The sequence below is a fragment of the Anguilla anguilla genome, chromosome 17 (genome assembly GCF_013347855.1).
Source record: "Anguilla anguilla isolate fAngAng1 chromosome 17, fAngAng1.pri, whole genome shotgun sequence".
NCBI classification, from domain to species: Eukaryota; Metazoa; Chordata; class Actinopteri; order Anguilliformes; family Anguillidae; genus Anguilla; species Anguilla anguilla.
Window position 1 is genome coordinate 14164287 of NC_049217.1, and position 14945 is coordinate 14179231.

The 14945-nt window shown below is 40.9% G+C and overlaps 1 protein-coding gene across 3 annotated transcripts in view; it reads left to right on the forward strand.

Annotated features, from left to right (window-relative positions):
• LOC118216202 (protein ELFN1-like) overlaps positions 1–14945 on the forward strand; it is a 102622-nt gene that overhangs the window by 43840 nt on the left and 43837 nt on the right. For 2 of the 3 annotated variants that reach the window (XM_035397276.1, XM_035397278.1), the window contains exon 2: positions 14672–14766. The exons of the other annotated variant lie outside the window; for it this stretch is intronic. The gene's annotated coding sequence lies outside the window, so the exon portion shown is untranslated. The remainder of the gene's footprint in view (positions 1–14671; positions 14767–14945) is intronic. 3 annotated transcript variants of the gene reach the window in all.

The window sequence follows — 14945 nt, forward strand, 5'->3', positions numbered from 1 at the left end:
TTCTCTGTGTTGCGGGAGAGATGGTGAGAGAGCCCGTCGTGGTCCTGCATCCTACCTGCCTATTGAAGTGTGGCTGCTCTAATGAGAGGGTAATTAAAGAGTTAAGCATAGTGTGTCCACACGTCATGTGGGGTAGGGGGTGGTGGTGAGCTGTATAGAAAACAGCTCAATATTATCCCGAGTTTTGTGCATCAAAATGAAAGACAGCTATATCCCTACTTGATTTTGAATTAGTATGCAGCCCGCTCAGTATTCTTGAGATTCTATTTGCAATTTTAATGGCAGAAAAATGTTTCCATTTTAAGAAATTAATGTCCTCTTCGCAAGGGGAATGATGAAATATGCACATTCATCTGCTGTCTTTTTCCAGTGCAAATGTTTTTTAAAACATACCCCTTAGCTACTAGATTTTTAAAAAATCATTATGAAATGAATTTACAATATTCTGCAATACATGCATTACATATGAATGCATGTTCAATTCGGAAGAAAATCAATATGAGAACATCGTTCTCTACCTGGCTTAAACACATTTGGTCATATGATTTGTGGGGAAAAAAGAACAGGAAATATAATTATAAAGTAATATCCCCTGCAGTGTTATGTCTGTGGTGCATTAAAGTATTTTCATAAGAAGCAGTGTGTGTTCTCGAAGACCGGTGAATCCACACGGAATAATGGTCATCTTATGTTATAACGTTTGTGGGAGGAACTGAGGAAAACCGATTAACATTTCTGATTCCCTATGAACGTTGCGTGTATGACCTTCACAGCCATGGGACTGTAAGAATTTTTAAATATCTGTCTGCACCAGATTAGTAATAAACCTTGAGCCCCGATTTGTTTACTTTTGACTCTGCGAAGACTAACTCTTTACAGTTTTTTTTTTTTTTTTCACTCACACATTTCCGTCCCCCAAAAAACTTTCTTTCCATTAGAAACTTTCATTTTCATGTCCCTGGATTGTACTTTGAGCCGCATGTGTCATCACAAATTTCCCTCTGAATGTTTAAAAAAAAACAAAGTGACATTTGAAGATTGGCGATGGCAAATGTGCAAAAACCGAGCAGGCTCACAGAGTGTACTATTTCTTTTTTTTTTTTTTTTATTTACAAAAGGCACCCCATAGCAGAACGCTCAAATCAACTAGGCCGCGCTTTGGCGTGAACGGCAGACCCGGACGTGCTAACCAATAGGATACGAGCAGGGGATTCTTACAGCAGCAGTGCCTCACCGCAGGTTCTGTATTCCGGAAGAAGTGCGCTACGGCAACACAAAAAAACCCACCACGCAACAGTGCTTAATAAGACTGTCTCTTTGTATATTGCGGTTCATCCATCTCCCCTCCTGAGAGCCTTCGGACAATAAACAGAGTTTATCAATGGTTGATATCCCTAAAAGCTCTCTTACAGATTAATTGCATCCTTCCATTATTGACTGTTTGAGAGTAAAAACCCAACTGCGAGGTATTTGCATTTAACAAATGGGCCACACTTTAAGGGTCTGCTTATACAGTTGGTAATAAATTTATTGGATGTTTCTGTCTATTAAGCTCTGCACATTAAAAACAAAAAAATTCAATCGTATATGTGATATGGGGGTGCTATAGCACAATGCAGGGGCGGAGCTAAGGGAGTCTAACAGGGAAAGCTTTCCCGAGCATTAGCCGGTGCGGGCGGGGAGGGAGGGTGCTTGATGCTACTTTATGCAATTTTCCACCCATACCATCACAAATAAATAGGGGGGGAGACCACGCACAAAATAAATTAGTCTGCTGAATCTGTTTCTTTTTTTGACAATCAATTTATTCACAGTAAGCCTCCCCCCATTGTCCACAAATGCAACTCAACCCAATTTACTCACCTGCTTCGTAATGATATGCAGCAATAAAGTCACTTATAATAATTACAATCACTTTTCATTTGTTAGCACCATTCTTTTTCCAAGAATCCCAACACACATCTCACAAGAGGGGCATATCTCAGTATCGAATTATACAGTCCACATGATTCATGTGTTGTTCAGATAAGGAAAAAAAAACCCTGCTTTTGCCATTGATATGCAGACTTCAGATGAAGAGAGTGATTCATAAATTACTGAACAGCGGCATACACCACTTCAAGGCCATTTTGTAATACTGTGCAGTCCAGGCAATCCTGATTATGAGGCTAATGGCATGAACTCATATGCCATTCATGTGCATTATTATTTTCAATCCATGTCTGTTTGGATTATGTATTACTTTTATTACTTTTCACTGAAGCACTTCTTAGCACTGAAAATGATACAGGGTTAAGTAATGTTTCAAACAGAGATGGGGGAAAACATTGATACAGCGTACACCATGTGAAACTGCAGCCGGTTGACGTTCGATATGGATTTTTTAAAGCAATGGCGGTTTGGCCTTTTGCCAGTTTACGTCTGGTTTACATTTGATTGATGGCACAGGTGTAAATGTGGCAGTCAGTGTGTGCATTAGAATGCTGAGACTCTATGCACTTTCTTTTGCATTATTTCATCTCAGTTGTCAAAAATTCCGTGAAACTGACACCACTTCAAATGCAATGAATAAATATAGTATATGATTGATTCCTGGTTTTTGGAAATAAATATTTTGCCTTTTAGGGCTATTTTTCTTCTTCAGTTGCCATCATTATCGTGGGCAACGTATCCTGATAGTATCGTTTTGTGAGTTACCCCATGATTCCCACCCCTGGTTTCAAACATGCTAGAAGTTATTTTTTCATGTTTCTATGCAACATTAACATAACATAACATAACATAACATAACATAACATAACATAACATAACATAACATAACATAACATAACATAACATAACATAACATAACATAACATAACATAACCTCATGACGCAATCCGATTATTCAGCCCAGCAATGCTCACCATTTTCTTGACAAAATTGTACCTAGTGCTCTGATTACCTACAGACTAGATAGTATCTAACACCGTATCGAGCCTGTTCTTGAAAATCCCCAGAGTTTGTGCTGCTACTTCAGTACGTGACCTGGCAGGCTATCCCACACATTGACTTCTCCCCGTGTGAAAAAAATGGCGGAACGGATGGAGGCGGAGCAGCCCCTTAAAGCAGCCTCGGCTGATTGTGAATGCAGTGGCACGCGCAGGCTAACGTTTAGCCAGCGCGACACAATCTCCTCTGACCTCTGCGTTGCTCACGAGGAGCTTACTGACCAGGTAGCGGGAGCTTTCCGCACATTTCTCATACCTCGGAAGTGTGAATGTCAAACAGACTTAAAAAAAAAAACGAAAGAAAATGTCTGACTTAAAGCGGCGAAGCCTGACTGTGCTAATTGTTAGCATACGACTGGCCTGAAAGGCTGTTGCGCGAGCTAATGATCTACTTCTGCTGCCGGCTGCTTCCCGCCATCCGCGTATGCTGCGTACAGCACCAGACAACGCTCATTGGTAAATACGGGCGCAGTCAAGCTTTCGCTTCAGATTGGTTTTTGGGAGGACGGCCTGCTGTTCCTCCCCCTTCCCCTCCTCCCCGCCTCCCTGGTACGTTTCGAAGCGATTCAAGGCTCTGTCATGCTGTAAGCATCCATTAACGTGCTTAATTTCCAATCTGCATTGGGTTTTGTTTACAGATTTGGAGTGCGTCCCATCACTTTCTCTGCCGTTATGTCGCACTGACAGCCGTGTAAAACATTTAAAGGGCATTAGCGCGCAAGGTTTTAGTGAATTGACAACTTGAAATGTACCTCAGCGTCCCCCCTCCCCCCTCCCGTCCATCACTCAATTTTGGAGCATGATGAGGTAATTGCTGTCAAACAATCTTCCTTGTACTTGAAAGCTTTTTGTTTATAGGGCCTTATTTACTAAGACCTCTAGTATGTGCAAAACCTTTTAGCACTGGAAAACCAATTACATGGCCAATGATTGGTCATGGTATTTGTTTTACACCAATCATTTCTTAATTGTGTGTGTTGGTTTTGCTTAAAATCTAAAATAAGGCCCATAGTGAGGGAGAGAGGGGATAACTAAAAGCCTGTATAAATTACGCAACCAAAATCCAAATGCATATGGAAAGCAGTTACACAGTTTGTCAGTTCGATTTGGAATTCCGAGTCTCCCATGCCAAGTTGAATTCCTGGTCAGCAGCAGGACTGTTCGCCTTCTACTCAACATTATTTGAACAGCTGATGCTCACCTAGACTGTCTAGTCTAAACATTCCACTAGCTGACTACTAGTCTGCTATTGGGAAACTAGCGGGTACTGTATGTTTTCTGGCTGGGAAACAGACTCATTTTTGTGCATGAACAGTAGGCCTATTAGTCTCTGAATATTGGTTACCAAGAAGAAAACAAGGCCCAAACTGAGATATTACATCATTTCACTTGATGTATCAAACCTAAAAAACTGACACCAAAATTGACACATGCCCCTGTAGAAATATTTAGCAAAATCCTGAATTAATTTATTACCTGTTATTTTTTTCCAATCATCCGGAGTTCTCCTCATTAATTATTCATTCATAAAGCAGGAAACCAGTTATGCTGCTCTGTCACCTTGGCAATGTTGCATTTTTGTATTCCTGAGTGTAAAAATTATGTTCTCCACCGGTGATTGTAACTGCCAATGTATTATCGAGGTGTTATGATTAAAGCATCAGGTATGATTAAAGAAAAAGATCATTTTAAAAAGCCAACACGCTGTATGGTAGTGATGATTGTTATTATGCTTTAAAAAACATTTGACAATCATTCATATGGTTTATCACACAGCCTTTCCTCAAAGTATTGTTTAATTCAAGGTGACCATAAATTGTATTTTTTTTTTTAAAAGAGACAGGGCTGGCAGGTGTTATGAACATAATTAACAAAATTTAACCAGAACAGATATTTTCTGTCTCAAAAAGAAGAAATGTCCAGGGAATTTCTGGTCAGTTACTTAATTCAAAACCTAGAAGCCTGGTTTTTTTTTTTTTTTTTTTTCATTTGCAAAGTAGCCAAACATTTGCAGGTTACACATTAGGTTTTTCGCAGGTTTTTTCATGTTTACTGGTACATGCACAAAAAACTAAATTTGAATTTTGAACATCAATGATGAATTATGTGGTCCATAGCTGAGTGTTGCCTCACAATGTTAATGGTCTGTTCTCTTAAATTGTGTGCCTGACCGTGAATTCAACATGATCTCGAAGCCCTTTTCTGTCCGGCTTTTATTTGCTAAACAGCACAGTAACCCATCATCTATGGATTTCCCATCCCAGTCGGTACATGAACCTGTCTATTTTTTAATGAAAATACACATTGCATCGGATATCCGGACTAAACTGCATTCGTCAATCCGCGGGGTGCAGACGAATTGGAGATAAGTGTTTTTCTCGAGGGATTGACCCATACACTTAATCTCTTAAAAGAAGAAGAAAAACTAGAGCCCTTGGTCTTTGGCCTTGTTTGCCTTTCCAACCTACATATGCTTCATAATGTCAGATTATGATCTGTGCCACTCAAGAAACCCTGGTCTTTGATAGATACATATGCCATTACGGCTCTTTTCAGATTCGCTCGACGAGAAGGCTCTCTGGGTAAAAAAAAAAAAAAAGCACCAGAGGAAACCTAATTGGTCGAGACTTGTTTGCATTGTCTTGAAGTATCCCATAAGGCCATTCTGTGAAGCATGACACCATTCAAACAAACACAGAGCCTGTCCATCAGAAGCATGGCGGTGGATACTGAAGGATTCCCTAAAGCAGAATACATTCAAAATGGATCTTTAGCAGCATGCTGCCATGCAGCAAATTGCGGCCATATAAAGAAGAGAGACGTTAGCTTGTCATTTTGGGACATGCAGTTGGTAGGACAAGTTTTTCATCAAATGCACCATGTCTTACTGCATCCTTTATTTTGGAAATTCCATTACTACTGAATAGTCACATACAAAACTGTAATCTCATAATCTGTTTATTAAACTTGCAAAAGATTTATGATGCAGTGTTAGAAAAGTTTGCATTTCTGTACCATGACAATGGCCTTGCACAAATTCACTCACTTGTAATTGACAAACATGCAGCAGTTTGATTAACAGAAGATTTAATTGTACAGCTGAAGATTCAAATTTAGAAGTAGGCATAGATGGCAAATGCCATATTTACAGTGTTTGGGCACTTGTATGTAGCCGTTAATTTAGTTAATGTAACATTTACTGACACTTCACACACACATGTACAGTGTCTGGCATGAGGGAGGCCTTTTAGTTAAAGATGAAAACATCTGATCATACAGACAGCCTCTTAATTTAGAGACAATTAAGTTTATGTATTAATGGGTAAAGCAATGCAAAATGTTTTTGTGCCCTTCCGAAACTAATGTTGTGCTCTGACATTCTGGCCATTACCCACAATGCAATATTTTATTCAGTTTACGGTTAATAAAAAGGTTTATTTTGCTCAATACATCATGCCTCTCTGTCATTAAAATCCTACTGAAGTAATTACAAGCAAAATGGATGAGATGAGCGTAGACTCTATTGCTTATTGCCTTCCTTTTTCAAGAGTTTAACCATTTTACTTGATGTTATGTAGACACAATAAGGAGTCGCTTTCATTAAGGGGCCAAAATACCTTTACACTGTGACTACAGCTGTGGGAACACTGTAACTAACGTATGCACACATTGTACATAAAATATAAATGCCAATAGCCATACCACCCTGTACCCTTCTCATGAATCCTAAGGAGCTGTGGGCTTGGTTGGTGTTTGGATGGAAACCTCCTGAGAAATCTAGGCCTCTGCTGGAAGAGGTGTTAGTGGACCAGTAGGGGGGGCGCTCTTCTCTCTGAACCAAACAGAAATCCAATGCCCAGCACAGTGATGAGGGCCCTGTGTCGTAGGAGGTGCCATGCCTCAGAGGAGACAAGAGTGGTGACATTAACCTCAGTGTCTTTGCCAGGTTCCCACACAAACTGGGCCTCAGCGCAATCCCACAGTGCATTCTCACCAACTTCGATTCCCCAGGTCCTCGCTGCAGAAGATAATTGAATTTTCCGTCGAGCTACTCAGGTTAAATGAAATAAAAATAATCACGTTCCTAACAAAGACTTGCATGTCTGCATTTGCATGTTGAACTTTGAATGTTTACAAAGCTGTACTGGGGAAAGAAGAATTAATTAGCTAGCGAGCACTTGTAATTGCAGCAATTAAATTTTGTGGGTAGAAAACACCAATTGAAACACAGCCACAAACTAGTTCTACAGTTTAAACTGCTACACAATACAGTCGTTACACTACGCTGTGTTAATATGTGTGCATAATTCATACATTATAATTGGAACATAATAATTGAACATTATAAATATAATTCTGATGTAATTACACATGTAATGGGGGCTTTTAAGGTATACTTTGTTCCAAAAAATCTAAAATGAGGGTGAAAACTTATTTATTATTAAATCACTATCTTCCATTAATCTCAGTTTGCAGGATAATGGTCTTTCAGCACAAGACTCCATTTCAAGAGAACTCTCGAGTTGACAAAACTCACAGTACATCTCAGTTACTATTGTATCAGTGATACTCACACAGCACATGAGCATCTCCATTATGTTACTGCTGTAGTCTCTTAAGGCTTTTAGAAGACAGCAAAGCCTTTAAGCATCCTCCCATATTTTCATTAGCACTGCCTGCGACTAATGGATGGCAACTGTTAGCATTTTCCTCTCCCTCCACCCACAGGACAGTATTCATTGACAGGAGATATTGAAGCAGATGTTCCGTCTGCATTATTATGTTTCCAGTGAAAGGCATTACCGTAAAACGGTATGGCACAAATAATCGAAAGGACCCTTTTAATACGACAACAAGGCTTATGCGCAAAACAAAGTTGGATCTAAATCGAATCCTAATACTTTGATTTGAGTGTCTAGCTGATATCTGTGAAATGGCGTGATTCCCCTTCGACATGCAATGACTAAAGTCCAGTGGCTGTGGAGATCTGTTATGCGCACATTACTCACAGGCCAATGCTAAACCCACAATGACAGCACCAATAAGTCAGCCCCTAATGTAGATTAGAGTTACTGGTTCAGATCTGTGTCTTGAAATTTGATGAAGGATTAAATTCTGGGACTGCCACTGAGTTTGAAATCAGTGCTAAACCAGGACTTACACAGAAGGAGAGAGTCAGGCACAAGTAGTAAGTGTAGTGCCTCTAAAAAATATAAGGAAGAAATACAAGAGTCTGAAATCGCTCCCATCCCTGGACTTCCTTAAACCAAACCCACAATGAGAGCAAAGGGCAGCAACCAGAGGATCGGACTGCTTTATGGACTGTCTGGTTACCCAAGTTATATGAACCAAGAAGTGTACCCTTTGGAGCCCTGTATTACACAACTCATAGCCAGATTATTTTCTGTTATCAGTGATGCAAAAATGAGCATTAAACAGAAACAAGTCTCACTTTCAATTTGATGAAAGTACACCTCATCCTCTCTATGACTGTACGGCCCGGTCCCGGTTCATCTCCTAATCGCCTCGCCTACACACTAACACTCCTTTTGCACATTCGCAGGAGTCGCCATCTTGCACAAGGGTTGTCCCAGAACCGAGCGAGCCAAATTTCAGCGAGGGATAGCGGCTGTTCTGACTTCCGACGCTCCCTCAAAAATTAGGAACTTAAAGTGCTGGGTTAAAAGCAGGTGCCGACCCAGCAGGAATTGCGTTGCTTGATGCTGTTGCCAGAGTCATTAAAGCACGGCAGAGCTAACCACATTAAATGTAATTGCCACATTATGCCATTTCAAAAGACAGTCACCGTGGTCATCGCAGTATTGTCTTGCTTGCAAACAAGTGTTGTCTCAAATTATGCAAATTTTGTCGATTAAGTGTACCGATAATACCAATTAAAACTGCGGTAATTATTATTTGTAATGCAAATGTAGCAGTTCAAAGTAGCCCACTGAGCCCAACTGTTAAGTGATATTCTTTTAAGTTGTAATTACTTATTATTAATAATAATAAATTATTTGTAAATACCAATCTGTATATTACGATTCTTCAGAGCAGACCAAAAGTTAATTGCACACTTTGCTGCTTTTTATGTTCCCTATCCTCAATGCCTGCCCTTGCTTGTGAGTGGCCCTTAATTGAGCTTAACTCCAAACAGAGGGGGAGCAATTAGGCGGTGACTTAGGACCGGGGAACATTTTGGTAAGCACCAAACTAAAACTAGCGATGGTAGCACATTTCCCCCTTGCCTCCCTCTTCTTGTGTACAATAAAATACGTGTAAAGTGTTTGGACACATTAAGATATATACTATTTTCATTACCAGTGCACGTTGAGCTGGATAGTCAGAAGCTGCCCAGACATTCACAGTCCACTCTTCTCTGTTTAATGTTCCTAATTGATGCTGTGTCTTTTAAGAGACAGCAATAACACTCCCTGGCTCGCTGTGAACTTGCAGTTGGCCCCCATGTGCTATTCTAGACCTCTGCTAGGTCCTTAGCTTTAGCTAGGTTTCTTTAATATCAACACATGTAGGAAACATTTGTCATGATTTTAACTTTTGTAATATTTTCATTGTCAAGAATACAAGATGGGTAGCATTTTTGAAAAAAGCTGCTAAAACATGCTAATGAGATCTATGTTTGTATGGATTTTAAATTGAAATAGAAAAACAATATTTACAGCTACAATGTGAGAGCCTCTAAAAACATATGGCTAGATGCCAGGGTTTTCAACAGAGGGGGTTTCAACATACCCCTGGGGGGTCCTTGAAGTTACTGTAGGGGGTTCCTGTCTAGATAAACAATGACTGTATATAGATTTGGCAAACTATTGTTATTTTTTATATAACCCTTTTTAACTTAAAATACCTTTGAGTCTTGGTGGGGAGTCCTGGATCAGATAAGATTGAAAACCCCTGCAAGAATAAATGAAAGTAGACATTCAATGCATGATTGGTGTTTTGATTTCAGTTTGAAAGTTACTAGCACTTCGGAGTTCAGAACATCCTCCTTTCCTGAAGGGTATATCAGTCTAAGTTCCATAGTACTCCTTGCACCGTGATACCTGTCGCCTTCCACGTCTACTTCAAACCCTCTGTTTCTAGTGTCTCTGCCTGGTTTAATATTCCCTTCAGTCTTGTGTGCCAAAGATACGTCTCTCCTATCACCAAGACTGAGCTGTCAGGAGAAAGGACTTTTATCTGTATTACACATTATTTTAATTTGGATTTCGCTCGTACATATTTCATTACTGTGTCAAATAGTATTTGAGGGGTTCATATGTTATTCTCATGCTGGGAGATTGAAGGATTATCAGTGCTGAAGGTGACGTGCTGAATTACATAGAATTAAGGTGCTCCTTTCAAAAGGATTTTATCTCATATTGCAAAATCAAATTATAATAAACACCTTTATCCATGAAATCAGGTCCCTGGACTGTATGTGGAACTGAAATATGTTTCTGCAGTTGCCAATAGCCAGACTTTGGGAAATAATTCGGTAATGAGCAATGGATTTAAAACTCAGCATTCATTTCCAGACTTGTGTGAGGACGTTTCCCTTTTATGCTACTTGGTATCGTGATATTTTCTGACAACTAACCTGGCAAAACCAAACATGTCTGTTTCTTTCCTCCTCTCTCATCCTCCGTGAAGTAACCGCAAACTGGCCGAGGCTTTTCGCCGTATTTCACGATCATGAAAGCGCCGCCACTTGAGTTCCTCTCATGTGATTTCATTTGTTCTCTGCGCCATCCCTCCATCTACTCAGGTGCCCCCCAAACCCCCCCCCCCCCCCCTCCACCCACGCCATGTCTTTATCAATTTATAACACATCTCAGATGGACACCAAGAACACAGAGGCCGGCGAATGAAAAGAGAGGGCTCGCATTAGCGTTAGCCTAGCCACCAAATGATTAACGGCCCTCCATTTGTATCGTCCCTGCCTTTGAAGCTCCGTGAGTAGAGAGAGAGAGAGAGAGAGGGAGAGAGAGAGAGAGAGGGAGAGAGAGAGAGAGAGAGAGAGAGAGAGAGAGAGAGAGAGAGAGAGAGAGAGAGAGAGAGAGAGAGAGAGAGAGAGAGGGAGAGAGAGAGAGAGAGGACATTTGTGACTTTGGGCAAACAATCAAATGGCCGAGTTGGTGTTGAGAAACTTTCAGATCTGCTCATTATCGCGAGTGAAGCATCGTTAAGGACCTCTTCAGTTCCCTTTTTTTTTTTTTGAGGGCTGTCATGTTCTTCTGGAGTACAAAGGGGCTCAGGAAGGCAGCATCGCTGCGGGAGACGTTGTGCATATTCCTTGGCGCTAACTAGCGCCGTAGCTCCCCAGTCTTTAGAAACGCAGTAGGGGGAAAAAAAATGTGAGGTTTGGGTTGGTTGCCCTGGGGTGTGACTGGAAGCGGTGCTAACATTGCCATTATCACTTTCATCCTGCTGTTATACTAAACACAACAGAAATGTATAACAAGCCGCAAAATTAGTATTAAAATCCAAAGCCAAATGTAAAGCCAACTAGTAGTTGGAGTAATGGAGATCTCCTACGGACTTATGGTCTGCTATGCTGGTTTTTACCACAGCGTGTGATAGCATGTTACAATGAGCAAAGCTGCGTTGAGAAAATCAACTGAAAAGAAATGTTTGGGTAGCATTTTCAATACATTTTCCTCAGTTTAGTTTTTGTAAAGCAACACATCAACTCAGTTGAAAACAGCACAGGGAAGAAACTGGCATTTGCTAATTTATCCATATAAATCTCTCTAACAGAAAGAAATTCATCTAAATAAATCTCTCTGACATATATATATATACTTGAAACAAGAGAATAAAGCATTTGCAAATAAGAAAAGACTCATCCCAACAGACCCGCCTTTGTCATTTTGATCATGCAAATCAAAGGGTTGAAACTGCATGCACACGCTGCATCGATATACAAAGAAGCAGGCTATTTCTGTTCAAATGTGCACGTGTGCCAGCCTGCTCATTTCACTGGCAAAACCAGAGGCCAGAGTCAGCCAATCAGACTCGATGCAAAGCCCGCCTCCAGACCGACCCCCCCCCCCCCCCCCCCCCCGCCCCCCCCCCCCCCAGAGCTAACAAACGGCCGGAACACAGGCAGTTCTTTCTATAGGTCTGTAGCGTGTCCACCTGGATCACCTCTCCCCCGCGACGCTTTAAGGGTACAGGCTCGCCAAACCGACACGTCCAATGGGCGAGGCCGAGAGGGGCGGTTCCCTTCCACAGCCAAATTTTTTGAAGGGCAGTCATCACTTTCCCTCTTCATCCTCACAGAACTGACTGGGCTAAGCCTCCTTTGAACCGTCCAAGATCAGTTTTCATTCCATTAAATTGTTATTTGGATTTTTTGCTTGTCCTGGAGATTAGCCACAAAGCACCAGCATTGAAAAAGCATTTAAATGGACCCACGTGACGGCTTCTTGATGTCCGCTAATTCCCCCCGCCCCCCCTTCCACCCTCCCCCCTCGGCCCTGTTTGGAAGACTTTACACCCTCTCTCGAAGGTGCCACGATGCAGCTGCAGCCATCCCATTGCCAAGGACTCTCTGGTTCCAGTGCCCGTTCAACACTATAAAATGGGTTATTGAGGAGCTAAATGGCGTCATTATGATGAATAATTAAAAGATGGAGCCCCGAAAAACTCCAAACTTCTCCTCTCTCCTTATTTCCTCCCACATTTTGAGGTTTTCACATGCTTTCTCTGGGCAGCAGCTGCCGAAGGCCCTTTAACTATCACCTCTTTCACCGAAATGCAAATGGCGTCTAATTAAACGACATTATCCGCAGTCCCCCTCGCTTCATTAAAATTCCTCCGGGCATTCTCCATTTCTGTGGGAAGCGAAACTGGGCTTTCAGGATGGCCTTTGTCATATTCCATTCCTTGGTTTTTGATGCGGCGCGCGCATGACACAGCATCGGGACCGCAAATATCAATCAGTCGATTGATCGCTTGCGCTCCACCTGAAATGGCAACGCTAACTAGACTTCATAGAGTGCAATAGAAGCAATGCAGAACGCATCGTACTCTTAAAGACACAGAGTGAAATGGAATCGTAAATGATGATAACAGGTCATCTCAACTGGACTGCATTCGCTTCCAAAATGAAATTCCAAGATTTTCTGGGGTCATTCCTATGATAGTAGGAATTCAAAAATTTAAAAATGTGTTTTATATGTCTGTTAGTTCAATACAAGCCTGGAAATATAGACTTAATTAATTAGTACAAAAATGGGCTAAATTACATTGTGATAATTTAACCAATGGGGAAACAAAGAAACAATAAAAGTGCATGTTGTATCCATGATGGTCGGGAATGGTAACAATGCAGAACACTTCACTCACTTCAGTACTTCATATCTGGCATGTTCTCAGCATGATGTTTCTTCATGACCAAATTATAACAGCCAGGGAATGCTGCCTGTAGATTTTTATGGGACCTGCCTGGAGAATAGTTTATTTATCCACACCACCCCCTCCCCCCACCCCGCCCAGGCCTGACAATTTATATGTTCTGAGGCCACGCCATCATAACATTACCTCACAGCCAAATGAAATTTAACCAGAATGTTTGCCAATGTTGTGGAAACATTTTTTGTCAGTTGGGAATGTAGCTTTCACTTCAGCACACAAGCCGTAGTTGGGTATACACACACACACAGGGAGGCCATCAGGAATCCTTGTTACCTTAATTAGCAGGACCTGTCTGCCGATCTCAAACAGAGCTTTGCAGGGATGCAGGAAGCAGATATTAATTAGCTAGTTCGGTTAACTGGAGTTTATGGAGTTGCATTCACATCCAATTAGTCCTGTGAGAAAGTAATTATGGTAATGCAACCCACAGAGAGAGGAATGCAGAAGGCTGGCTGGCCACTTTTCTCAGATATGAGACTGATCTCATATCATATGATTCTTGTGACCAAGTTCATGGCGATATCTCTCCATATTTTAGGGGGGGAAATGTACAGTATTTGGAATATGATCTTGGCATAGTGTTTGAAGGATACAATGAATATAATCAATAACGAATATAACAGTTGTCAAGATTTCATAAGAGGGAGAAGCACCTTAGGCAGGTGGTGCAGGCAGACAGCCTGACCAGAGGGGTCACTGTTGTTCAACATGTTATGGGATATCTAACCAATCAAAACAATTTGATGATTCTGGCTGCTATCTGCACTGTTTCATGATGGTTTATTTCAGATTTATTTCGGGTTTAAAGGTTTATTTATATGCTTCAGTCAGCTCAGTGCAATTTCTATTGTTGGCTTGAGAAAATATCAAACGTTACGTGTGCAATGCTGCACATTGTTTTATTTTCATTTCAATTCCTTTTTTCAAAATCAACATACAAGAATAAAGAACAAATGTGTGTTTGTTATGTCTGAATAGAATCCAGCATCAGGTATCCTTGAATGTGAATCCATATTAAGTCAGGCGTGCAATTAGAATTGACGTCTGGTTGTTTTTAGAACTGTTTGAAAGAAAAAGGCATTACCGCGAGAAAATAAACGCTAGCGGATTCCTGAAAACAATTCCCTAGCTCCATTTTTCTCAAAAATGGCTGTAGCTTTTGAAAAACATGTGACTGGAAACAAACTCTTTGCAGTCAGTTCAGTTTCAGAAGCTAACTATTGTTTATTCTACATACTTTTTTTTTTACTTTTGTCTAGGGAACACAGAGGAAAAAGTGAAAATGGAACAAGTGCCGCTGGCAAAAAAGCAAAGATATGCATTTCTGTTGGAGAGTTTAATCTGAACAACAGAGGTAAGCCAGATGCATTTTCTCACACTGTGTATGCATAGTCTTCCACTACTCTATTACTGGTAACGGACAGAGTCACTATTAGGATATAGGAGGTCATACTAATAATTGAACTGATTTACATTTCTGCACTTTGTGTGCTGTCACAAACACTGGTAATGAGTACAGACAGGACACTCCTT